General features: G+C 44.1%; 1 protein-coding gene across 6 annotated transcripts in view; it reads right to left on the reverse strand.

The window, feature by feature from the left end:
- Kiaa0232 (KIAA0232 ortholog) overlaps window positions 1-21,524 on the reverse strand; it is a 64,783-nt gene extending 43,259 nt beyond the window's left edge. For 3 of the 6 annotated variants that reach the window (XM_021162283.2, XM_029477043.1, XM_029477047.1), the window contains exon 1: window positions 20,721-20,885. The gene's annotated coding sequence lies outside the window, so the exon portion shown is untranslated. Of the gene's footprint in view, window positions 1-4,640; window positions 4,935-20,025; window positions 20,700-20,720; window positions 20,886-21,390 lie in introns of those variants that run through there. The other 3 variants (XM_029477045.1, XM_029477044.1, XM_029477046.1) reach the window with 3 other exon arrangements.
- Between the last annotated feature and the right edge of the window lie 6,253 nt (window positions 21,525-27,777).

Consider the following 27,777-nt stretch of genomic DNA (forward strand, 5'->3'; position numbering starts at 1 on the left):
TGATATGTAGGATACTGTAAGCTACAGGTTGAGAAACACTGGCCTCGGTAAACCCCTGTGCTATCTGTAGGGCCAGGATTTACCTGGCTCACCTAAGCTCCCACAAACAGGACCAGAGGTGGTTGATGGTCTAAATAACCTGTATGCTGTCTGTATGACCTAGACCACACCAGATCCTCCCCGAATCCCTTAAGATAACACAGGTAGGCTATATCTAGAACCCATCTTCATAGAAGAAATATACTTTGAAAAAACTTTCAATGTAATTATGCCTCTTTGTGCATGGGGGATGTATTATACTATAAAACTTTTTTCCAAGTTGTACTGTACTTAAATATGTCTAATATAAACTGTCTAGTGTTAAACTATCTAAGTTTGAATCAACACCAGCTAATGAGTCATGCTGAGTCAGATTCCCTTCTTGCCTCATGCAGATCATTACTCTGCAGGGTCTGGTGGTCACAGAGACCCCCACAGCAAGGATGAATCCCTGGGAAAGATGAATCAGTACCTGATCCCCAACAGCAGCAAGCAGCACCTCCAGCCAAGCCAGGAACCTCACAACTTCAGAAGTCTGGTCTTTGTATTTGGCAAGAATTAGCCATTGTGTAAATACTGGTTTGGTTCAGCCTAACAAATCTTCTGCTGGTTCTTTTTTTGGTGGTGGTGGTAATGTCTTGAAACAGCATCTCATGTAGATCATAATGGCCTGGCCTTGAATCTCCAGCCTCCGTCTCTCTAACCTGGTCTCAGTAACCATGTCTGTCCCCAAACAAATCTTACAAGACTCCAAAGAACCAAACTGCTTTCAGTTAACTTTACTGTGGTATCAGAACAAAACTCAAAGATATTTATAGGAATTAAAAAATACCAGGACCTGGGAAATTAGAATTTACAATGTCTGACAACTATTCAAAATAGGAGACAAGAATGAGAAAAATAAATCCACTTAAATAGACTAAAAGCTGATATCTGTACTTTAATTAATATTCACTTTTTCAAAACTGATAGAAACTAAATGAGCAAGATAGTCAGACTCCAAGCACATGAGTGAAGAAAATGGCACAGCACAAAAAACCTCAAGCCTCTAAGCAACATAAAAATCCTAAAGCAGCCAGGGTGAAGCAGAGACAGTAAGTATACTAGCAAAGGTAAGGACAGCATCCGGCTCTTGTTGAAATCAGTGTGAGTGAGCAGATGATCGGGTAAGATTTGAAACACCCAGGACCTCGTCAACCTAGTACTCCATACTTACAAAACTGGCTTCCAAAGCCAAGATGAAATAGATTTCTCAGACACATGAAAATTGAACTATTCCCAACAAACCTGCCCTACAGGAAATACGAAGTCTTTTAGGCAGAAGAAAAAGCATTGCACCACAGAGGGCTGGCGAGATGACTCAGTGGTTAAGAGCACTGACTGCTCTTCCAGAGGTCCTGAGTTCAATACCCAGCAACCACATGGTGGCTCACAGCCATCCAATAATAGCATCCAATGCCCTCTTTTGGGGTGTCTGAAGATAGCTACAGTGTACTCATAAAGTAATTAAATAATTCTTTAAAAAAAAAAGTATTCCAGCACAAAATGTGGATCCCCGTAAGGAAATAAAGACAGCCAGAGATGCAGTTACAGTTACATCTGTTTCATTAGCTATCTTTGTCTTTGTTTGTTTTTTAATTCCTCTGCATAGCCCAGGCTACCATGAAACTCATTCTGTAGACCAGGCTGGCTTCCAACTCAGATATCCACCTGCCTCTGTCTCCCCAGTACTAGGACTAAAAGTGTGCACCACCACTTCATTAATTACCTTTAGGGGCCAGTGAGATGGCTTAGCGGGTAAAGGCACTTGTCACATAAGCCTGGAAACCTCAGTCCCATCCCTGAACCCACATGGAAAGTGAAGAGAACTGAGTCCTGCAAGCTGTTTCTGACCTCCACATGCATGCTGTGGCACACAGGCACATGCACACATGCATACAAACAAATGTGCAATAATTTTTTTCTAAAAAATTAAATAGCTTCTAAAATAACTAAATAAAATCAAAGGGCCAAGTATAGTGGTGTATATCTGTAACCCCTATATTCCCCAAGCTGTAGAGGGATGTCAAGTTCTAGGCCAACTCGCTGTTACGTGAGTAAGACCTTATCCTAAAACACCACCACCACATTATATATATGTATATATATATGTGTGTGTGTGTGTGTATACGTATATATATATATATATATATATATATATATATATATACGTATACACACACACACACAGAGGGAGGGGGAGGAGAAGGGGGAGGGAGGGGGAGAGAAAGAGAGAGAGAGACAGAGAGAGATTGAGAGAGAGAGATATTTCCCCCTCAAATCCACATCCAGTAGACACTCTCCCTTGTCACTTAAAATTCAGGGATCATATAACCTACTTAGTTAAAATAGGAAGGTTATTTCCCTTGCTTGAAGTGCAGTCTACTTCAGTTTTATCAACACATGAACATTTATTTCACAAAGTAGTGTGCATTTGTATGGACAGTAGGTAGGGTATGTATGCATGAGTGTGGAAGACAGGAGAACCTGGGTGCTTTTCCACTTCACATAGTATCCACCTTTTTAAAAATGCTTGTATCTCACTGGCCTGGCTCACTAACCTAGACTGGCTGATAATAAGAACCAGGGATTCACCACCCTCTTCTCCCAAGCACCGAGATTAAAAGGGTATACTACCACACCCTTTTTATTTTTTCTTTAGATTTATGTCTTCCATATATGTCTCTAAACCACATGCAGGTCTAGGGTCTATGGAGATAAGAAGAGGATGTTGAATCTCCTAGAAATGGAGTTACAGAGGTTGTGAGCACCCAACCATATGGGTGTAGGGAATTGATCTCAGGTCCTCTGCAAGAGCAACAAGTGCTCTAACTGGTGACCTCTCTCTCCAGCCTCCACGTTCAGTTTGTTTGTCGTTTTAATGTAAAGTGCTGAGAACCAAACAGTCCTCCTGCTTACACAGCAAACATGTGATGAATTGAGCCATCTCCCAATCACAGTATGTTTATGGCATGATATCACAAGCAACTTCTGAACTGCTTCTAGACTCCCTTGTGTTCCTGTGAAGCCATTCAGAGCAGCGGGGAAAAGACAACTATGAGAACCTAACTACTCTGGCACCAATACACTTGTTTCCTTCTGCTCCTTGACCTTATATACTTTTTGTAAGTTTCAAAGAGTTTCGGAAATAGGAGCACATATTTCTGCACCTGAAAGCTTAGCATCTCATTAAGTCCTGTGTTTAACACAGATGCAAATGTCTGCCTCCTTCCCGGCAGCACTGTCACCACACTGCTGGAGTACCATTGCACCACCCCCAGGTTACAATCAGTTTCTTGAGCTGAGTATGGCAGCATATGTTAAAATTCTAGTGTCCTGGAAGCTGGACAGGAGAATCTCGAGTTTGAAGCCAGCCTGAGCTGATACCTGTCAAAACCAACAAAAAAGCCAGTCTTTCTATCATACTAGCTACAACCACACTTTAAGTGCCCCGAGACTACATACAGCTGGTGATTACTGTGAGAATGTGGGACATTCACTCTGTACACAAGTTCTCCTGGACACTGGCTTTGACTCATTCCTGCAAACAACCATTCTGAGCTAATGACTAGTTCTCTTTCCAACAGTTTACAAGCCCTTCCCTGTGAAGACAGTGCAAATCATGCTTCGCAGCACTAAATTCCAACAGGTCAAATTACACGCTGGCAAAATGTACTTATACATGGTTCAATGACAAGGTCACACTGTATGGAACAGTAGAAACAAATGAAGCTCACTGATAGTGTAACCAGGAAAAGGGGTTCAGTTAAAATAGGGAGGTACACAATGCTGCAGAGACACAACCCTTTAAATTTTAATGTCTTAATTCAAAAGGGCTGCAATTTGGGGGTGCCACATATTCGTCTAGCTTTGGCAGGGATGCTCAAGGACATCGTTACCAAGTGTGGTCCACCTGGGACATGGGTGACAAAATGGTCATCATCTGGAATCCAACTAATCCAGGGAGAGAGATATCAACGTCTGTGCCAAAGTATGTCCTGATGCTAGAAAGTTTCTTCTTAGATATGAGTTGTTCATAGTCAGTCAGTTAAAGCAAGCCTCCAAGCCACACTTTTTAACATAGCAGTTCTCAACTTGTGGGTCTTGACCCCTTTGGGGGACAAATGACCCTTTCACAAGAGTTTTATATCAGATATCCAGCCTATCAGATATTTATATTACAATTCATACCAGTAGCAAGACTACAGTTACGAAGTAAATAATTTTATGGTTGGGGTCACCAAACATGAGAAACTGTATTAAAGGGTCAAGAACCACTGTTTTGACAGAACAGGTGTCACCAGCCACAGTGACGTCAAGGGGCAAAGTAAGAGGATATTAGTTAAAAAAAATAGCATTGTTAAAAATTACCAATCTGGAGCTGGGCGTGGTGGCGCACGCCTTTAATCCCAGCACTCGGGAGGCAGAGGCAGGCGGATTTCTGAGTTCGAGGCCAGCCTGGTCTACAAAGTGAGTTCCAGAACAGCCAGAACTACACAGAGAAACCCTGTCTTGAAAAACCAAACCAAACCAAACCAAACCAAACAAACAAAAAAAATTACCAATCTGGTTAGACAGGGGAAGTTTTAGTAGCCCAAAAAATTAAAACTGTAAAAGAAAAGAGATTCGTAAAAGAGAAAGGTAATCTCAGAAAGGTTTCAAACACTGTGAGTGCTGTTGAAATGCTCCTGCCACCAGCAATGGGAGTCGTCTGCTTCCCCATAACCCTTGCAGGCCATCATCTCTGCCAGCTCACAGGCAGCACCATCTTCACAAGGCAGTCATAGAAACTCAGAGTCTATGACATCCTTTCAAACTACTTCTGGCCTCTGGGGTAGATTTCTTCACAAATGAGGCTACAAAAAAAAAAAAAAAAAAAAAAGTGGGAACTGTGACACTCTCCATGTCCTACTTAGCAGAATGCTTAGGCCTTAGCAGGAGATTAAAACTGTGCTGAACTAATGCTTTCTGAATCCAAACAAAGAGAATAAACTCTCAAAGAGACGTTTGGGAAGTAACAATGTACTAGCACATGGGAAAACCAGCTGTGGTTACACTGTGTGTCTACCAGTAGTGGAATAAGACTGTCGACCAGGTTTTTAAACTCACCTTTTACCACCCTGCATGTACCACAGGCTCCCTCCCTACCGCCAGGCACTTTGCACAGCACTGGCAACACAAAGACAACAGCCGACAGGTTTTTTTCCCCTCCGTATTTTCCAAACTCTACTAGTAGGCTTTGGTTTTACTCTTGAGTATGCTTCTCTATTATATCTAATGGGGTGCTTCTGCAGTACAAGCCCCCAGTCTGTGTTGTAACTGGTCCTTCCTGACTACAAAGAGTGCACTGCTGGTTAACACAGTTGGTTCTCAAAGGTCTACATTACTTGCAATTGACTTTTACACAAACAGATGGCTAGATGAACAGGTAGATGGAGAGATGGCTCAGCAGGTAAAGGCACTTGCCACCAAGCCTTATGATGACCTGAATTCAATCTCCAGGACCCACATGGTGGAAGGAGAAGCTGACTCAAGTTTTCCACTCTCCTCCAGATGCATGTCTACAGAAACATACACACATATACAAGTAAATGTGCTTCTGAAATATAAATAAATGGAGATGGAAGAAGAGAAGGAAAAGAAACAAAGGCTTTCAGAGGCTCTTTGTTTATTTAGGGTTTTTTTGGCGGGGAGAGGGGTCTGAGAATTCTAAGCAATGCTGCCTAGAAAGCATGAAGTCTCAACATGATGTAGTTCTCCTACTTGTAAACAAGCCTTGCTTGCTAGCCCCAACCTAAGCACACTCTGTGCCTGGAAGGCATGAAGTGTGCCCATACATGAAGCAGCTTCATACTCATAAACAAATCTTGTTTGCTATTCCTGACCTTGGCAAACAATCTGAAGCCAACACTTCTCATTCTTTATAGGAGGGCCCAGCCTCTAAAGCCTATGTATAACCAAAAGAAGACTGGTGAGGAATCTACAACCCAAACTAAAACTAACACTGAAAACAGCAAAGAGCAAAGGGCTACAGCTGATCCTGTTGGCTTGCTTCCTCTACGTATCTGAAAAACTAAATACAAATGGACAGTTTTCTAGACATAGTTTTCTGCCCTATTCTAGAAACACATTGAGTCTTAGGAAACGAATAAAGCTTCTTTTTAAGATAATATAATTTAAAAAAAAAGTAACCTAGTATATGCTGCCACAATCTTTCCATGTCGGCAGGAAGAGCTGCATGAAGATTAAGAAGCTCCACTTTTACCAGCCAAGTAGCTGAATCAAACTGATGATCTACACTAGGAAGCATAGTTGCCTCAATGACAAGTAAAATTCTTTTTATACTACAGGACTGGTCTTAGACTACTATGTGGTACTTAGTAAATATCTTATAGAATGGAAGCCTATAGTAGGTCTGCGTGATCTTTACACTCAGGATAAGGATGGTGGCCAGGGAAGCTCCTTTCTGCACTGGGCAGCAGCTGATGCAGACTCATAGAGTGAGTGACTGCTGACTGCTCCCCTTAATGAGACAGTTGGGTCACTTCCCTCTCCCAAGGCTCAGGGAACCAGGGAAGAGAGGCTGGAAGTGCAGCAGCTAGGGGATGAGGAGAAGTGCTGTGGCAGGACTTGGACCGGACTCAAGAGCTCGCTGTAGCCACAGTACCCTGCACAAGGATCAGGGCCTTCACAACCAGGCAACATGCAACAAGCGGCACTGCTGGGTTCAGTGTGATACAGAAATAAATATAAGGAAAAGAAGGGAAGCAGGAATCGAACTGCTTTAGGAGGTGTTAGAAAGAAGTAGGACAGGGAATTGGAGTGGATATAATAAAAACACTGTATAAAATTGTCCAAAAATAAATAAAAGGGTTGGCTTGTTTGTCTGTCTAGATAGGGTTTTGCCATACAGGCAGAGATGTCCTTGAACTCACTGTGTAGACCAAGCTGGTCTCACACTCACAGAGATCTGCCTGACTCAGCAGGCACTGTGATTAAAGGCAAGTATGACCATGCCCAGCTAAAAAATATGCATGAAGAAGAAAGAAGGAAAGAGGAGGAGGAGGAGGGAGAGGAGGAGGAAGAAGAGAAGAAAGAGGAGGAGGAGCTTTGGGGTTTTTGTTTGTTTGTTTGTTTTTGTTTTTAGAAGCACTTCTAAAAGCCTTGGTGGATGTCTACTAATGTCTCTGGTTTGAAAGCTACATACAGAAGAAAACCTGAGCACCTTCTTGTTTTTTAATGACCAGTGTAGATGCTCAGTTTGCTTAGATGTGTTAGATGCTAAGTACTTCAGTAGGGCTACAAAATTGCAGTTTATGTGCCATTTAAAAAATGTTCCTTTTCTCTAGCAGGGGCAAACTTCACATTCAACAATTTATAAAATTAAAAACTCAAGTAAAAGATGATGGCTAAAGGGAAGGGGAAATGTATATATAACTGAGATTGACAACTCTGCCCATGCAGAAAGTCATAGCTACCAACCAAAATTTCAAGGCAAAACAAAGGTCAGTGGGATAGAATCCTAAAAGATTTTTGGAAAAATAATGAATGAAAATGAAATGAGGGTAGGTGAGATGGCTCAGCAGGTAAAGGTGCCTGCTGAAGAAGACCAGAAGCCTGAGTTCAATCCTAAAACCCATAGAAAGACAGAGAGAATCAATTCCATAAAATTATCCTGACTGCCCTCCCACCCACACCCACCCACACACCACCCACCCACCCACACACACACACACACCAAGGCACATGCATCAACACATATACTCATAACATACATTAATTTTTGGGTTTTTTTTTTGGTTTGGTTGGTTGGTTTTGGTTTTTTGAGACAGGGTTTCTCTGTGCAGTCCTGGCTGGCCTGGAACTCACTCTGTAGACCAGGCTGGCCTAGAACTCAGAAATCCACCTGCCTCTGCCTCCCAAGTGCTGGGATTACAGGCATGCGCCACCACTGCCCGGCCATACATTAATTTTTTAATAAAAAATTAAATTGTCTTTAATTTTAAAAACATGAAATTGATGAAGACTACTAGAAAATTAAACAACTAAATTTTATAAAATTAAAACTTGAATTAGGAGGAATTAAAATTTTACTCTGAAAAATACATTTAAATGAATGCCTTTAATCCTGGGACTAAGGAGGCAGAAGCAGGCAGATCTTTGTGAGTTCAAAGCCAGCCTCATCTACATAGTGAGTTCCAAGACAGTCAGAGCTAGAGTGAAACCTTATCTCAATTCTTTTTTTTTTCTAAGCAAGTTTACCTAGAAACAAAGGTTTTCAGAATGTCTGTAACTGTAAAGCATGAAACCTGAGAAGAGAACTGGCAAGTATGGGAATTAACCCTTCACAGCAGAGCAGGAAAGGACAAGCACCCAGGACAGTGCAGGACAAGGAAGACAGGATCAGAAGAACACCTGCCAGACCTTCCACCAGCCTGCCTGCTGGAGGTGAGAGACTGAAGAGCTATCTTCTTGCAAAGGGAATGACCAGACAAGCAATTCTGGCCGTGCAAATGAAGAAAGTTTTGACTGGTCGATGCTACAAAATAGGGTTGCAATGAACTGAAAGCTGTTAATCCAATCAATACATTTGGTTGTTCCTGATCCACAGCAAAGGTGGTACTGTTTTTTGTTTTTGTTTGGTTTGGGTTTTTTGGTTTTTGGGTTTTTTTTTCCCCCCAGGACCAGTCTTTCTGGACCAGTCTTGCATTATGGAAACTGTTCCATAGGGACCTGCTATCCTTCTGTTTTCTCAGCCATGGATGTTCCTCCATAAAACTTACTCTGTCAAAGTTGAAAACCTTTTATCACATAAAATATTAGCTCATAATGTACATATAATTTTCAGTGTAAAACTGTATCCTGTTAAAGTGCCTAGGCATAAAACTTCTATAGCTGTGAATTGTAAAATATACTAAGCCTACATATATGCAGGCAAAACATTCATTCACATGAAATAAAATAAAGAATAAGTTTTATGGGCTGGAGAGGTGACTTAGCAGTTAAGAGAGATTACTAGGGCTGGAGAGATGCTCAGCGGTTAAGAGCACTGACTGCTCTTCCAGAGGTCCTGAGTTCAATTCCCAGCAACCACATGGTGGCTCACAACCATCTGTAATGGGATCTGGTGCCCTCTTCTGGTGTGTCTGAAGTCAGCTACAGTGTACTCATATAAATAAAATAAATTAATCTGTTTAAAAAAATTATCCTATAAAAAGAGAGAGATTGCTAGTCTTTCAGAGGACTCCCGTCCAGGTCCCAGTAACAACATCAGGCAGCTCAATCACCTGTATTTCCAGCCTATAGGCTGGGCATCTGCACATGTGTTGCAAATACAAAGATGTACACACACAAGTAAATTAGCAAATCTTTTATTAAAACAAAAACAAAAACAACAAAAACCGAGTAAGCTTTCTAACAACTACTTATACCCAAAACTACATCATGGAAAACTAACCTTAGCCACCAGCCAGTCCTCTCCACCATAAGGCAATATATGAAACACTCAATCAATGGGACTACCTATATTAATTTTGAATCTCCAAAAACTGTGAGCCAAATAAATTGCTTTTATTTGCAAACATTAAACAAAAAAGAAACTGGTTAACACATACACAATACCCTTTAGCAAACTGGACTTCAACTTTAGGCTTTCCCAGCATTCCTTCAGAGTCCTAGCAAAAGACTGCAACTTGGGAAGATAGGGCAGGAAAAGCCCAAGTCTGGGGATACATGTGGAAAATCCCCCAACATTCTCCCCAAAGATGCAGTTGAACTCAACTCTTAAATAGAAATGCATTGGCTGTTATTACTTCAAAGGTGTTTTAGTAAACACAGCTGGGTGAGAAACAGACTCCAGGGTGAAAGCAAAACAAACCCCTCCCTACTCATTTAAACACCTTTATCCCAACTACATACCACTAACATGTTCATGTACACACACACACACACACACACACACACACACACACACACACACACAGCGGCATAATTCTTTTAACTTATTTATCTTCTTTTAACTCATTTACTCTTATGTGTTTTACATTTCATAGAACCGAATGACTCATGTTAAATACTTACTTGGCCACACCCCATACCCTCCCTCCGCCCCCCAGGTTCTTAGAATTCATTCATTCACTACTCAGGCTAGAAGTATGCATACACAGAGAAGATTATCAAGCATTCTGTATCAGCTGCCCCAATGCCTTTATTTGTAACTCAGACACTAGCAACACAAGTTCATCTTCTGGAACAATTCTATTATTCCCAATTCTCTGGAACTGGTTTTAAGAGATTAGAAACACACAAATTCCAATGATTAAGAAAAGCAATAATCATAAAATAGCCAATACAAGAAACTCCCACTACTATGCTGCTCCGGAGAAGGCGCTCCATATTATACTGGATCCAACAGATACACTTCTGAAGACTTAATCAGTATGGCACATAAACGGCATCATCAATATTTAAAGTGTCAACATTCAAACGTAATTTCTCACTTATCTGCTCCCAAGCCAACAGTGGGGGTGGGGTAGGGTGAGGTGACAAGAGACAGAATGGTATGGACAATGCTTAGCGACAGGGAAACGTTTTAGAGGTGTCAACAGGTACTCCAAATACATCTTGGAAGATTAAAGTTTAAAAACAATCGGCAGTATCAAACAACTCTGATCCCCACTAAACTTCCATATACAAAACCCTGTTTACCTACAGATGACCTTATTTTCAAGATAGTTCAAGATTCCATATTGGGGCTGGAGAGATGCTCAGCGGGTAAGAGCATTGACTGCTCTTCCAGAGGTCCTGAGTTCAATTCCCAGCAACCACAAGGTGGCTCACAACCATCTGGAATGGGATCTGATGACCTCCTCTGGTGTGTCTGAAAAGACCAATGGTGTACTCCTATGCAGAAAATAAATAAATAAATAAATCTTAAAAAAAAAAAAGGCTCCATATTGACTGCATACAAAAGCCTTCTCTAGTTCATCCCTAAGCCAAATAAGGAAGAAATGTAGGTACAGCTAGAGAGATGACTTCTACTTAATATATATATGTTAGAACTATATCTGTGGGCACTGTCATAAGCGGCAGATCTTGGTGAGTTTGAAGCTAGCCTGTTCTACATACCAAATTCTAGGACAGCCAGGGCTACATAGAGACCCTATCTCAAAAACAAGACAAATATAAACAATTACCAACTGAACAGAATGATTTGATCTGGTATATCCTCTGCAGAGTCCTGTTTAAATTGCTTGGTTCCTAACTGGTGGCATAATTTTGGGAGGCTGTAGAAATTACAGCAAGGGGGCCTAGTTGGAGGACTAGGTCACAGGAAAGGGGGACCTGGTTCCTTAGGAGGATGCTATCCCTGACCATACATCATCTGCTTTCTCATCCACCATGATAGGAACAGCCTCTGCCATATGCTTCTATTGACACTCCCTGGCCAATGTCTTTCTGACCTGACAGACTGAACCCATGAGCCAAAACTCACCTTTTTCTCCTGTAATTTGTTTCTGTTGAGCATTTGGTTACAACCAATGAAAAACTGATACTGAAAAATGATACCAAAAGGAGGGTCTGCTAAGACTAAATCTATTCAAGTAGTTTCTGAAACTGGTTGGTGGCAAAAATTTAAAAGTTTATAGAATGGGATAGAGAAGCTACAAAATGGTAAAAGACCATAGTACATGATTCTCGTATGGGCTCTGTGGAAGGCTGAGTTTAAAAGTGACTGGAATTTGAAGAGACAGCTGAGTGGTTAAGAGGACCCTAGATCAATTCCCAGCACCACAGGGCACCTCACAACCGCCTAGAACTCTAGTCCCAGGAGATCAGACAACCACTCCTAGCTTCCTTGGGTGCTGCTCACACCTGGTACAACATCTATCTACATAACATAAAAATAAGGGGTACAAAAGAAAACCTAGTGGGTTAATTACTGGAGCAGACGAGCATCTGGGCTGAGGCAATGCTGCTGCTTGAAGCTTCTAGCCAGGTTTACAGTGACCTGACAAATGTGAAATCTACCCAGAACAGGACTGAGTTGGAAGCTGTAGAAAAAAAGTATGTGGCCGTAGTAGAATATCCCAGTACCTAGGGAGGCAGAGGAGGCAGAATCTGTGAGTTTGAGGCCAGCTTGATCTACAGAGTAAGTTCCAGGACAGCCAGAGTTACCCAGAAAAATCCTGTCTCAAAATACAAAAAACAAAACAAGAAAAGTGTGTTACTGTTAAAGAGACTGGAAGCCATAAGGTCTGTCATTAGAGAGTGGGAAACTGGCCAAACTCACTTATGACAGTGTTTTAGTTAGGGTTTTACTGTATGAACAGACACCATAACCAAGGCAAGTCTTATAAAGGACAACATTAATTGGGGCTGGCTTATACATTCAATCCATTATCATCAAGGTGGTAGCATGGCAGTATCTAGGTAGGCACGATACAGACAGAGTTCTACATCTTCATCTGAAGGCTACTAGTGGAAGACTGACTTCCAGCAGCTAGGATAAGGGTCTTAAGCCCACGCCCACAGTGACATACCTACTCCAACAAGGCCACACCTTCTAATAGTGCCACTCCCTGGGCCAAGCATACACAAACCATCACAGATAGGTTACAGGGGAATATAACTATAAACTCCTGTGAAAGACTTTGATTGAAGTTACCTAGGGGACAATTTTCCCAGGTCCAGCCAGCACTCAAAAGCCATCTACATCCGTGCTCCAAATAAACCTGTAACTGACTGAATTGGAGGCAAGCCACATGATGGATAATGGTTTTGCGGGTATGCAGAAGGCTACAGTTACAGATATTGAGGCTTGCTTCTACTCAGATTTGTTAGGAAGACCAGACAGTGAGTAACAAGGTCAGATTCCTTGAATGACTGTATATAAAATTTTTAAGGAGGAAGCCTAAGTCACAGCAGAGACATCAAGATATTGAAGATGCCAGAAGCAACGAACATCTGCCAAAGAAAGATACCAAGTGGAACCAGTTCCAAAGGATCATATGGAGTGGGATGGCAAGGTCATAAATCAGAGCTACCTGGGCCACTGAAGCTCAGATCACATCACCACCTGGCCTAGGAGTGACAGGACTTATTGTTTGCCAACCTGGGTTTCAACTTTGCTTTGGTCCATCCTTCCTTGCTATTCCTCCATTCTGTTTCCTCCCTTTTAGAATGATCATGTTTACTATGTCATTGTATGGAAAAGTGTAACTTCGTTTGTGATTTTACACAGTATCATTAAGTGCTTTTCTCATTGCTGTGACAAGATACCTGACAAAAGCATCTAAGAAGGACTGGCTTTGGCTCGGTCTGAGGACCCAGTCCATCCTGACAGGGAAAGCATGGCAGTAGTCTAAGGTGGGCTATCCACAGGCAGGGAACTGAGCGATGAGCAGTGGTGCTCAGCTGGCTTTCTTTTTATCCAGTCATAGACCTCAACCTGTGGGATGGACCACCCACATTCAGGGTTGGTCTTTCCTCCTCAATTAAATCTCTGTGAAAACACTCTCACAGACATGGCCAAGACCTTTGTTCCTAAGTAATTCTAAATTCAATTGACAATGAGGATTAATCATTACAAAAGGAAGCACTAACAACCAAGAGATGACTCTGAATCTTATAGAGATAGCAGACTTTTTTGAAACTTTTTTTTTTTAATTACAGTATTACTGTATCATTTCTCCCCTTCCCTTTCCTCCTTCCAAACCTGCCCAGGCACTCCCTTGTTGTGTCTCAAATTCATGGATTTTTTTCTTCACATTTTTTCTTGTTTTCACACTATACATATATAAGCAAATACATGTATTTTTTTCTAAATATATAAATACAACCTGTTCATTCTGTACGTTATCTGTGTATATATGGTCTCAGGGCTGACCACTTGGCACCAGACTAATAAAGAACGTTAAAACTGTTAACAAGTTGAACTTGAATTAAATGCATTGTGCATATGAGATGGCCATGAATCTTGGGGCCTCAAAGGCCAAATGTTGGATTGGAATATGAACTATCCCCCACTGGCTCATGTTCTGAATGTCTCGTCCCTAGCTAGCAGTACTACTTGAAAGAAGGCCATCTGGGCAGGAGTGACTCTAGGATTCTGTTATCCCTGTCCATTTTCTGTCTGGCTTTCTGCTTGCTGGTTTGCTGTGGTATGAACAGCCTCCACCATACGCTCCTGCCTCTATGAAGTGATGTGTCCTCACATGCTGTCCCTAGAGGAACTAAAATCCTATAAATCCATGTTACCACCAGGTACTGTGGTAACAGCAACACCAAAGTAACTAAGGCACCAAGCTCTAGTGTTTTCTACACCTGCTCAAACGAGCTGAAAGCTACCCCTTACTGATACATCTGCTATCTACTGGGCCCTGCATTGAGTCACAAAGTTCTCCAGAAAGCTACTTTGACCCAAGCCCAGTCCTTCTGAAATCAGATTACGAAGTGATTCTGAGTTAATTCAGTCAAATATCTAATGAATGGATACTGTGCAAAAAGATTATACTGCACACTAGAAAGAATCATCAAGTAGGAGTCTCTTCTCTTCCCTTAAGACATTAAGATCCAGGAGATGCCTCCATGCCAAACAAAACAAAAAACCTAAAATGTCATAAGCAAACAACAATAACAAAACAAGTTGAGTGACTAGACTAGAGATGGATCAGCAATTAAGAGCACTTACTGCTCTTACAGAAGATCCAGGTATCCCAGCACATACACTGAGCAGCTTGCAACTCCCTGTAACTCCAGTTTCAGTAAATCTGATGCTCTTTTCACCTGTACACATGTGGTGCACACAAATTCAAACATGCACATAAAATAAACAACACTAATTAAGATGGAAAAATGTATCAGAGAGTAAAGAGTTAATTCTGAAAATCAGATACAAAGAATATTTCAGTGAAGTCTTCAAGATTCCAATAGCTTGATGGATGGAAAGGGAACCAGACAGTCATGAGATAGCCAGCAATTCCATGCTAAGGTATAAGGTACTGTGGCTTGAATCTGCAATGTCCCTTGCAGGCTCATGTACTGGTCCTCTGCAGGTTAGTGGCACTTTACTGGGAAATGTTGGACATCTTAGGAGAGGGTTTAGCTGGAGGAAGTAGGTCACTTTGATATACCTTAGAGATACCTTACCTGTCCATCTCTCATTGCCCACCTCCTCTCCCCTTCTCTTTTCCTAGCTATCAGGAGATGAGAAACTTTGTTCCACTATATGTCTTCTACCAGAGGGTACTGAAACCACAAACAAACACACACCTTTCTCCCACTTAAGATGTGTATGTCAGATGAAAGTCTAAAACAGAAAATTGGCCCCAGAAAAGTGAGGTCATTGCTGTCTGCTGCTGGTGTAGGTAGAAGCCTTTGGACCCAGTCTTACAGGAGGAATATTAAAGACTTTACAAAAACAAGCCAGCTGGGCAGTGGTGGTGCACGCCTTTAATCCCAGCACTTGGGAGGCAGAGGCAGGCGGATTTCTGAGTTAGAGGCCAGCCTGGTCTACAGAGTGAGTTCCAGGACAGCCAGGGCTACACAGAGAAACCCTGTCTCGAAAAACCAAAAAAAAAAAAAAAAAAAAAAAAAAAAAAAAGAAAAGAAAAGAAAAAGAAAGAAAGAAAAACAAGCCAAAGCCAAGAGTGTTGTCAGCAGAACTTAATGGACAATTTTGGTGGGAGCTCAGAAGACCAAAAGTCACTAAGAATGTGGACATTAAAGACAGGTTTCAGACAGCAAAGACTGCTGGAAACTGGACTAGAAACTGTTTATGTTACATTATAATAAAGATACCTAAATTTTATCCATTTATCAAAACACTAAACTCCATGACAGGCTGAGTTTATGAGTGATCCACTGGCAATTCCAAAGGAATGAGGCTTACTAACAGCTATGAGCATTTATAATGAGAAAAAAGCAGCAAAGGCTGAAAAACTTGCAACATGGTCAGAAAAGTTGGGGTCAAAGAAAGTGTGACTACTGAAGAAATTAGGGCCATTAATTATAAGAGAAGAGGATTATCATCAAGACAAAGGGTGTCTCCAGGGCATCTTAGGAACTGGCCAGAACCCACACATCACAGGTTTAAGGACAGTAAAGCATAAACTAATTTGAGTAACATCTTCCTTGAGAAGAGAGAAAATATCGTGAGTGGACAAGGACAAGGCCATCTATCTGGGAAGCTGTTTCCCCAGGGTGTGTCCATTGTGCTCAGGCACCCAGGTACTCTTGAGGCTGCTGTTGCTATGGTCTCAGGGAGCCACTACTATTGCAACTGGCAGCAATCCTTGCCCTTCCAAGTGATACTGAGTTAGCAGGTAAGCAAAGTAGAGCCATAGAGGTTTCCACCCAGATTTCAAAGAAAAGCCTGAGAGGTTGGGAAATATGTGATAAGAAGAGAGTCCCTGCACTATGACGTCATTGAGTGGAACCAACCCAAGAAAGTTCAGATGGGCTGCATGCAAACAGCAAAGCCAAACGGCAGGGCTGCCCAAGCCCTCTGGAGCCTACAACATACCTCAGAAGACAGACATGGTGCAGCAAGCTTTAAAGTTTGCCCTGTTGGGTCCATGCAATCCTTACTGGCTATTCCGTTCTACTTTTTAGAATGGAAATGTTTACTCTGTGCCCTTGTGTAACTTTTTTTTTTCTATTTTACAGGAACTCATATAGCTGAGATATTGCCTCAACTCTTAGAAGAGACTTTGGACTTTTGAGCAATGTTGAAATATAATACATTGGGGACTCTTGAGATAGAGTAAATATATAAATACATTTTGGGGCCCAGGGTGGAAAGCTGTAAATCTGAAATGTGCCCCTTGGGCTTATCTGAACATTTGGTCTCCAACTGAGGGCACTATTTTTGAAGGTGCTAAAAACATCAGAAGGTGAAACTTAGTAGAAAGAAGTAGGTGGCTGGAGGCAGGTTCTTTGTATGTCTGTCTCTGCCCTTTGTCTGTCTTTCTGTTTCCTGGCTTCCATTAGGTTGAGTTCTCTAAGCTACCATATCTATCCTCTGTCATGATGGACTGGGTTCTCAGAACCGGAAGCCAGAACAGAACTTTCCTCCCAGAGGGTGTTCTGGGAGCTGCCTAGCATGTGAAGTACAAGACGGCATATAGTTTCAGACATAACTAAAAGAATAAACACAGGCGACAATGCTTTTAGGGTACATTCTTAACCCTTTCTATACTGCCTCTTAGTCAAGGGAAGAGAGTGTACATTCTTTCCTACAGACCAGCAATAGCTTCAGAGGGTAGAGCAGGGGAACCAGGCAAGAAAACATTCAAGGAAGGTAGATTAAAAAGTGCATAGAGGGGCAGGGGATGTAAGTGGGTTGGTAGAGTGCTTGTCTAGAATACATGATGCCCCAGGGTTTAATCCTAAACACTATAAGAAAAAGAAAAAAGGAGGGAGCAGGAACAACAAAAGCATGAATACAGAGCTGGGAAAAATCTGATGCCTGGGCTCAGCAGTTAAGTAATTATACTCACTGCTCTTCAGGAGGACTAGAGTTCAGATCCCAGCTCCCAAGTCAGGCAGATCACAACTGCCTGGAACTATGGCTTCAAAGAAATCCAACACCATCTTCTGGTCTCTAAGGGAAGAATATGCATATACATGCATATAAATAAAAATAAAGCTTTCTTTAAAAAAAAAAAAAACTGGTAATCAAAACAGCTCCCAGGACCAGTAAGATGGCTTGGTAGATAAAGGCACTTGCCAAGACAGCCTGGAAACCTGAGTTCAACCCCTAGATGCCAGCTCACTACAAAGCAAAAGACATACATAAGATGAGACTTCTCGTTTCACAGAGAGACTGAAGGTCATGAGATATATAACAAGCTTGCCCACAGTGACCCAGGAAGCAAGAGGGGGGCTGGAATGTAACTCCAGTCTTTCCAATCCAGTACTAACGAGTTAATAAGTCTTCTTGAAAGCAATATTTTATATTTAATTTCCACAAAAGAAACATTTTAAGAAAAAGCATGCCGTCCAACCACAAGGCCTACAGCAAGGAGGAATTCATTCTGAAGGATTTCCAAAGGCTCCAGAGAAGATACAGTATCTTATAAGAATTTTTTTGAAACTAGAGAAAGCAGAAGTGGGGGACCCTCAAATCAGAAGAAAGAGTATAAATCAAGAACATCTGAAACTGCTTGGTGTGATCAGAGCAACGGTAGTCTTACAAGATAATGTGGAAAGGAGGTGGCCAGGACAGGGTGACTGCGCTGCACTGCCAGGGACCTCCGGCACTGTGTTTATAACTGCACTCTAAGCTCCAAATCCCAGGTGCTTAGACGCTTGCAGGACCAGAGGCTGCCATGTGTCTGGGAAAGAGAATCCTGGAAACCAGGCAAAGTAGAGAGAAAGCAACAGTGACCTGAAGACAACTGACTGCTTCCAGCCTGCAGGAGAATCTGAGGACTCAGACATATCAGCACTAAGCGGCATTTTAAGAGCTTGAGTGAGGATGACATTACTTCACATCGCCCCCTCTGCCTCTCTATCCTGCAAGGCAGGTCTCAGCATTCTTCCCATTTCACAGATGACAAAACTAGCTCAGAAGCCATTAGCTGCTCCAAGTCAAATGATGCAAAAAAAAAAAAAAAACAGGGGCAAAGCTCAGGCTTGGTGCATTTCCACACAAAAGAGGAAGAGCAAGTCCAACACTTTTAAAGAGCCCAGGAATAAAATCAGGCACAGATGGAGCTACACAACAAATGGGAGCAAGCAAAAACATCATTAAGTTTCTTTTTTTAATGTTCATAATTTGTATATCAAATCAATCTTTCTTTAAAATTCTTAATTTGCCTTGTTAAATGTTGCCATGTTAAAAATATTTATCCTTATGTTCAAAGAACAATACATGTATCTCTATGACACTAAATAAGAGTAAAACTCTCTTACTTTCTTAATGAAAATAGACTCATATAAAACCTGTTACAGTCAATTTGAAGGCCTATTTTGATTTACATTCTGAGAATTTACTACCGGACTTCATCTGGGCTACATTTCCAGCCCTAACTACTTTTTAAATGATTAAACATTTGTGGAGTCCTAGCGATGGGGAGGCTGAGATGGGAGGACCCCTGAGGCTTGCTGGCCAGTCACCCTTGCTGAACTGGTGAGCTCCAGGTTCAGTGAGAGACCATGACTCAAATCCCAGCATTTCAAAGTCAGAGGCAGACATAGCTCTAAAGTTCTTGGCCAGCCTAGTCTACCTAGTGAGACCCTATCTCAAAAGTAACACCTTAGGGCTGGAGAGATGGCTCCGTAATTAAGAGCACTGGCCGGTCTTCCATAGGACCGGGGTTCAATTCCTAGCAACTACACAGTGGCTCACAACTGTATATAACTCCAGTTCCAGGGGGTCTGACACCCTTACACAGATATACATGCAGGTAAAATACCAATACACATCAAATAAATATTTTTAAAACAATTATAAAAAACACCTGATATTGATCACTGGCCTCCACGCGTAAATATACATGCACCCAAACACACACATAAATATATAATTACAATTCAATGTTTGTCTAAGAGAAGATAGTGGGGAAATATGATAAAAGTACATTATAGAGATATATAAATGAACTTGTGAAAGAACACATTTTAAAAGTACATCATTTGGCAAGAATAGCAACTAAATCTACAATAATAAGTATCAACTGCAAGAAGCCTCCATGGGTATTTCAAATGCACAGTTCCAGAATGGTTTTTGTCGTAAAGATCCTGAGACCTAGTTAAGAATGGTTCAGCCCAAAACATCTGCGGGCGAATATTTGACCTTCAGAATGCAGAGTGACAGATATTTTTCCCCTTCTTTTAAATCTAAAGTCTCTAAAAACGACAAAGTCTCATGCAACGGGTCCTATACTGGTGGCAGAAATCTTGCGTGGGGTTTTCACTGCATAGGCTTTTCCATGGCATCACCTGTTATCCAAACTGCAGGTCCCCAGCTCCTCGGCAATCCTCTCCTACCGTTTCCTTAGCAAGCCAAGAGCCAGAAACGCAAAATGCATTGTCAGTTACTTGGGCAACGAGGCAAAGTCTACAATGCAGGTGATGAGACCCAAGAACCCCGTTTAGACCCAAGAACTCCGGAGTCGCATGTCCCCCTCCCGTTTATCCCCATCTCACTTTTCTTGGTTAAACCTTTAAGGTTTGTCTACAGAAGGACAAACACTGAAGGGAGGGGCTGCCAGGTTCGGGGGTCTGCTCCCCACTGCTCGCCCTGTCCTGGCCTCTACGCAGAGCGCTCAGCCCTGGCCCGGCGTCCACCGGGAGCTCCCGGGACGCCGGCCGGAAGCCGGGCCGCGAGGGTCCGGGCGGTGGCGCGCGCAGGCCGGCGACTCCGGGGCCTGTCACTTCTGCCCTCGGCCATCACCTTCTTCGACCCCGCGCCATAGGCCCGCGTGCCCGCCACTCACCGCGCCGCGCCCGCCCCCGACCGCCGAAGGACAAAGCTGAGGGCGCGGGGCGAGGCGAGGCCGCTGTCCTCAGGCCGGGCCGCCTCAGCCCGCCGCGGCCCATTGTGCGCACTCATCGCACGCCGCTCGCGGGGTCCTCGAGCCGGACATCCCTCCGGCCGGCCACCCGCCACGGCCCCGCTCCCGGCCGCCGCCTACCTGCCAAGGCTACCGGGTGGGCGCCTCTCCTTGCGCTCCGAGGGCTGCAGGCGGCTGCCGAGCGCCGGGCGGCCCTGGCCTGCGCCTTACGTAAAGCGGCGGCGGCCCCAGCGCCAGGCGGCGGAGGGCGGGAGGCGGCGCGCGGCAGCCGCTCCGCTGCGTTACCTGGCAACAGCCTCAGCGCCCAGCCAGCCAACGCCGCGTTCCATATCCTTCCGCCCAGGCGCCGGGATTACATCAGCGCGCCGGGGCTCCGCCCTCGTGCTGTGTGGGTGGGGGAGCAGCAGGCGCGCAGGTCTGGATTCTGGGGTCCTGAAGATCCTGACACCACGAGGCCGACCTGAGGATCCGAGACTTTGAAGCTTTACCAGGCCCTGAGAGAGGGCTCCAGGGTCGGTGACCCCCCGCTGGGGCACTGAGACCCGGCTTTGCAGAGCCCTTCCAACACAAACCCCCGCGTTACACCTGTCCGCGCCCCCTCTTCGCCATGTCCTGGAATGGCTGGAGTGGGCGGCTTAACATAAAGACTTCAATTAAAAAAAAAAGTGACATGGCTTTTTTATGTTATTATTAAGTAGGCAAAAAATAAAAGACCTTCTGGAAGATTCGGAAGTGGGAGCCAAAAATGTGCACTAACCTTTTAGTCAAAAGCCTCTTCCCACCTACTCACCTTCCCTAAATGTGACTCCTAGGCTCTTCCAGAAAAGCAGATGTAGATGTCAGAAGTACCAGGAAGAAAAGCCAGAGATGGGCCTTCTATACAAAGGCAAGAGCAGGTCCCGTAGGGGAGTGACCTGCATGTAGTTCATCAAACTCATTGAGCACCGCCAGGCACCAGGCCGTGCTCTTGGGTTCAGAGTCTGAGACCCAAGCTCAGCTCAGGCTTCTGGGAGGAGCAGAGAACTGGAAGTACTTTTCTGCTGAGGTAGGCTGGACTCTTGTATGCAAGCCAAGGTCAGGAACCTAAAAGAACTGTCCTTTCATGGAATCCATACTGTACCTACAACATCTTTTCACTCTCCCGGAGAAACCCAAAGTAAAGCCTTCCTGGAGAGACCCAGAACAGGCTGGGGAGTGGGTGGCGCCTCAGGATGGAGGCAGAATTTGAGCACAGGCCTTTGGCTCTGTTGTCGGGGATCTTTTCCTTCACCCAAGTCTTACCCTTCCTTAATTTGCTCCCCCTTTTGTTGCCTCGGGGTTCATTTGAGGTGAGTCACAAACCACAGTTTTATTTACTACACATCTTTTGGTTACCTGTTCCAGGGCGGGCAGCCAGGCAAACTCATATAACATGAGAGAGTGGAAAATCCAGGGTCATCTGGGAGCGAAGGTGGGCATAAATGGTGTCAGGATCTTCAGGACCTCAGAAGCCAGGGTTGCACAGACCAGGGAAACATTTCCCTAAATATGGAGAATTTGCACACATTTTTTGGTACATACATCCATAATAACATTCGTGTCTCCTAGTCTGTACCTTCTGTAAAGGCAAATCGATAGTAGGGCAGTTTTAAAAGAGTAACAAAGTATCGCAAACATATGAAAGGAAAGATAACACAGCCACTTTGTAGCCATCCTGTTGACTATAATCTGTGTGTATGTGTTCCTCGGGTGATTGTGTACCCTTTGATTGGAGGTCAAAGGGTAACATCAGTTATCGTCAATCACACTCCATCTTATGTTTTTTAGACTTATTGATATGTACTAATGGATCGCAGCTGGAGTGTGGGGTTAGAGGACAACCCACAAGAGTCCATTTCAATCCTTCTACCATGTGAATTCCAGGGATCAAACTTAGGTTCTCAGGCTTGGCAGCAAACTTTTACCCACCAAGAATCTCTCATCGGCCCTCTGTCTTTTGTGTTTGTGTGTGTGTTTTGGTTTTTAACCTTGTGAGACATTGCCTCTCATGGAGCCTGGAGCTCATAGGTTCAGCTAGACTGGCTTGCTAGCCAGCTCTGGGGTGGGGGTGGGGCAGCTTCCTGTGCTCCCTCCCCAGTGCTAGAATTAAAGACATGCACTCCTTAGGCCAGGTGTGGTAGTGTGCCAACACCCAAGAGGCAATGGCAGGCCTCCTGATCTCTGTGAGTTCAAGGCCAACCTAGTCTACATAGTGAGTTCCAGGACACCTAGATGTACATAGTGACACCCTATCTCAATAAGAAAAAAGAAAAGAAAAGAAAAGAAAAGAAAAGAAAAGAAAAAGGCATATACTCTTGCTCCCACATATTTTTTTAAATATAGGTACTGGGGATCCAAACTCATGTAGGTGCTTTTACTAACTGGGCAGTCTCCCCAACCCCCACCCCCCAAAAAACCCAAAAAACAAAAACCTTTACTTTTGTTACTCAATCACAGGCCAGTTTTTTTATAAACCACTGATTACTAAACCTTGAAGAATTTCCTGAAAGAAAAAAAAATCATAGTAACTTGGAGGATTTGGAGGCAGTGAGGAAGTCACAGAAGACTGAAAAGGTGGTTTCCTTTGTCTTAATGAAGTAAGGCCTGCAATTCCGACTGTACTGATCGGAAGCTCCGGAAGGTGTGTGGACTGCAGTCTCAGGACCTTTACACCTGTGGGACCTTTGCCCAGGCTCTCCAGATCTTTGCCTTGCTGGCTCCTTCCCGTTCCAAGGTCAGGTCCAGTGTCAGCCATACAGATATACTTTCCCTGATGCCAATTTATAGCAGTCTGCTTCCCAGTCCTACGTTGTTTCTTGGCTCCCAGTTCTGAGCAATACTTGAGAGTATCTTGTTTGTGTGTTGGTTTTCTCATTGAGACCCTTTTTCTAGGAGAGCGGTGTCCTTGTCCAGGGGGTTCATTTCTGCAATTTGGTCTTCTATGGCTACTCGGAAAGAGAGCTCAGACTCAGAGGTACCCTGCCTTCCACTTGCCACTCTACACGCATCTTCCTTAAAGTTGCTGCCTACAGATCAGCTGAGGTGAACTCAGGATAACTTCGGCTCTGGTGCCATAGCTATGGTCCCCAGGGAACACAAATGAGGCCAGAGGCCCCTGCTGAAACAGAGTAGCAGAAGAAGAAACAGTGGCAGAACTCCCATTCATCTCTGAAAAAAATCATCATCATAGTTGTGTTTGTTCGCTCTCTCTCTCTCTCTCTCTCTCTTGCTCTCTCACTCTCATTCTGCCAGTGTGTGTGTGTGTGTGTGTGTGTGTGTGTGTGTGAGAGAGAGAGAGAGAGAGAGAGAGAGAAGGGGGGAGAGGGAGAGGGAGAGAGAGAGAATCTCAGGTTCAGAGACATAAACCACTTATCTAACCCCTGCACAAAGACACATGAGGGATGGGTGGAAATGATAACCACCCCACCCCACCCCCGATTTGACTCAGATCTTCTCAGCCTTAGTAGGGGTCCTGGAGGGCACCAGCCGAGGCAGAGTCTGTCACACATATGCCTGGAGAATGACAGGCTAGAGTTGGAGGGTGTTTTGTGGCATTCGATAACACTCTGGTGAATTGAAGGCAGGGCCAAGTCTCCTCGGAGCTTGGATCTTCTTTATCCAATCTCCCTGATTGAGCCTCAGTTTCCCCATCTATATAGCAAGGGACTTTGGGAGGCATGAACTGGGTTACTGGGTAGAAACCAGGCCCCACTTGCCTTAGCTCACTGCCACAGGAAAGCTAATACCATCCTCATCTTTAAAATGCTCACAATAATCGTGAGTATCAGACATCAAGGATTGCTTTTGAAGGGAATGAGCCTCCTACCGGGTCCAAAACAGTACCCTATTCACAGTAAGCCAAACACCAGCATTAGCTCCAGGCTTCCAGAGCTCTGATCCTACCTTGCCTTCGATGCTTCCTCTTCCCTGTCCCTTCCTTTCCCTCTGCTTCACTCCACTCATCCCTATGTGACCTGGAGGCTGATGAAAGCAGCCTCAGAGCCTGCAGCCTGCCATGGCAGCCAGGCCTCTGTAGAGCAGGCTGCTCCTACAGGACTACTGGGTGACCTCATTGGAAAAAGGTAGCCTCTCCACAGAACCACTTCGGCTCTCTCTAAGCTCAGCAAGGCAGAGAGAAGACTGCACAGAAGCAGCTCCCAGCACCAGAGCTGGGCTGGACCTAGACCCCTCTCACGGACCTCCAAGCCTGGAGCTAAACAAGTTAGTGGCTTTATTCCAGGGTACTGGGTAAAGTGGTACTCTCACTCTCAGGTTGGCACCATCATGACCATATCTTTCTTCCAACCACGAGGTGCCTATATGTGACTTCCATACCTCAGCACTCCTACCAGTCCCACAGCATACTCAGCGTCCAGTGAACTGTCCTCATCCTCACTAATGGCGTCTGCAAAGTCTTGCTTTTCAAGGAGGAGAGACACACAGAGGTCCTAGGGGTGAGGGTTCAATGTATCTGTCTTACGGGACAGTTCTGCCATGATGTTCCCAGGTCTTTGACATTGCCCAATCCCATCTCGTTCAATTCGCAGGAAAGGAGAAACTACCACTATCTTTGTCTTTCAGGTTAGGAAACTTGAGGCTTAAGAGAATTCGCTGCTTTCCCACCAAAAGTCATGGCTCAGGTATACGGGCAGAACTGGAAAACAAAGTCCTGCCTCAATCCTATCATCTCTCCTTCCAACAGTGCAGGGTACTCAGGATTAGATTCTTAGGAGGTATTTGATAAACACAGCAGCAACAGTGTGTCCAAGGACTCTCCTGGAGAGAACTATTCAAAGTTAAGATACAATGTTATTAACCCTGAGAAATACAATAAAAAAACAAATGTGGAATCTCTTTAGTGGCAGTGTCAGCAAAAAACTTCTTTAGGGCAGGACCTTTGTGGTACAGACTAGAAGGAGAAAGATCCACCTCTTCCTGGGGCTGGGGAGACAGACAGCAGCATACCTGTCATGCAGGAGGACCTGAGTTTGATCCCCCATCAGAACCTCATGGCTTCTGAGGCACTATATCTTTTGGCCGCCTTAGGCTCATACACACATACACATATGTGCATGTGCACATACCCAAAAAGAGAAAAGGAAGGAAGGGAGGGAGGAAGAGACCCAACTCTTTCCAATCAGGAAGGGAGGACAGGCTGTAGGGAATAAATATATCAGACACCAGGAAAAGCAAGGACAGGCTCCTGAGGTAGGACAGGGCACAGTCCACTGAGAAACTGAAAGCAACTGGACACAGCTGAGGGGAGTCCAGGTGACTTTGACCAGGAAGGAATGTCTATCTACATACCGAGCACAGATAAGCCAGGCCTTCTGTGCTGAGGGGTGGAGTTGGAAGTTTGCTAAGAATGCTGATGAAAAATGTGCGCCAAGTTCACTGTGGATAAGTCCTCTTTCAATTTACCAGTTTCGATTGTGGTTGAGCTGAGTTCAGACCACACTGAGGGTGTTCTCGGGCCTAGTTTACAACTCAGTGTGAAGATGTCCTTTAGGCAAGGCTATGATTCAGAAATGAGCCCCCAGCTATCAAAAGAGCTGTGTCACAGGAAGAGGGACTAACCTCTGGGTTGCTCTTGCTGAGATATTCCAGGACAACTTTGTCCCTTTCAGGACTTCTGCCTCTTCCCTAGTGTGCTCCTAGAACCTCTGAAGGAGGGAGATGTGACTTGCTCTTTATCCCTGATAATGTCTTCAGCAGGTGAAGTCCAGTTATACAGTGCCAAAAGCCACCTCTGGCCACAGATGCGGCTTCATTTCTTCATCTTCACACTGAGGCTGTTAAACACTCAGAGCAGAGATGTCTCAATGGTTGAGAAAACTTGCTGCTTTTGCAGGGGACCTGAGCTCAGTTCCCAACACCCACATCAAGCAGCTCACAAACACCAGTAACTCCGCTTCCAGGGGATCTGATTCCCCCTGACCTCTGAGTGCAACTGTATGCATGTGGTGTATATAAACTCACTTACGCATGTATATATGTGTGTGTGTGTGATAATAAAAAATAAATAAACATTTTAAGGAGAAAAGCCAGTTGGTCAGATAGAGGCACATGTCATGCCAACTTAACAACCCTAGCTTGAGCCTAGGAGTCCATGAAAAGGTGACACGCAAGTGCACTTGTACCACTCATGAGTAAAATTATGACTTCTTTAAAAAAAATTCTATGCATTTTGTTTCTTTGTAACTTCACCTACCATTCTCGAAGCTCCTTGTTGAAGGCAGGCATGGTGGCAGGGGCTAGGGGCCGGGGGGGGGAGGTTGCACTCAATTCCAGGTACTTGGGGAGCTAAGGCAAGAGGACTGAGAGGTCAAGGCTAGTCTGACAATATTAGTGTGACCCTGTCTCAAAATAAAAGTACACCCTGGGTTCATTGGCTCACACTTGTAATCCTGGTACTCAAAGGGCAGAGGCAGGAGGACTGCAGTGATTTTGAGGGCAGCCTGAGCTACATACCAATACTCTATCTCAAAATAATAATAGTAGCAGATAAATAAAAACTTTAAAGGGGTTGTAAGCCAGATATGGTGGCTCATACCCATAACCCCAGCACTGAGGATGAGAGACTGAAGAAAGTTGAAGTCAGCCTAGGCTACACAGTGAATGCTGTGAGTTCCAGGCTAGGGCTAGCCTTGGCTTCAGAGTGAGATCTTTCTCCAAAAATAAAAATAAAAAAGGGGGGGAAGAGAAAAAAAAAAGATTGTCAGTAGATGTAGCTCCGTTTGTAGAGTGCTTCTGTAGCAGGAACAAAGTCCCAGGTCTGCACCATATAAACAGGGAGGGTGGGGTGGCATTCAGAAGGTGGAAGCAGTTGAAGACCATCCTTGGCTACTTGCTTGAGGCCGGCTTGAGCTGTCTGAGGCTCTTTTTCAAAACAAAAGCCAGAGTTGTGACAGTAGACTGCCTAGCATCTGCAAAGTCCTATGTTCCAGTCACACTCTCCCTTCCGGTGACCTCTCCGATTTAAATATCTGTGGGTGTCCAGAGAACACCAAGAGTGCCCTTGAGACTGATGAGAGACTCTGAGTGATAATCATAAACTTGGGTGGCACTTCCCTACAATCTATGATAGACAGACACTGCAGTACCAGATGCGGCTTGGACAAGGGGCTATCTGAAGATCCCTATCACTGTGTGATCTTAG

Source organism: Mus caroli, chromosome 5 (genome assembly GCF_900094665.2).
Source record: "Mus caroli chromosome 5, CAROLI_EIJ_v1.1, whole genome shotgun sequence".
Taxonomy (NCBI): domain Eukaryota; kingdom Metazoa; phylum Chordata; class Mammalia; order Rodentia; family Muridae; genus Mus; species Mus caroli.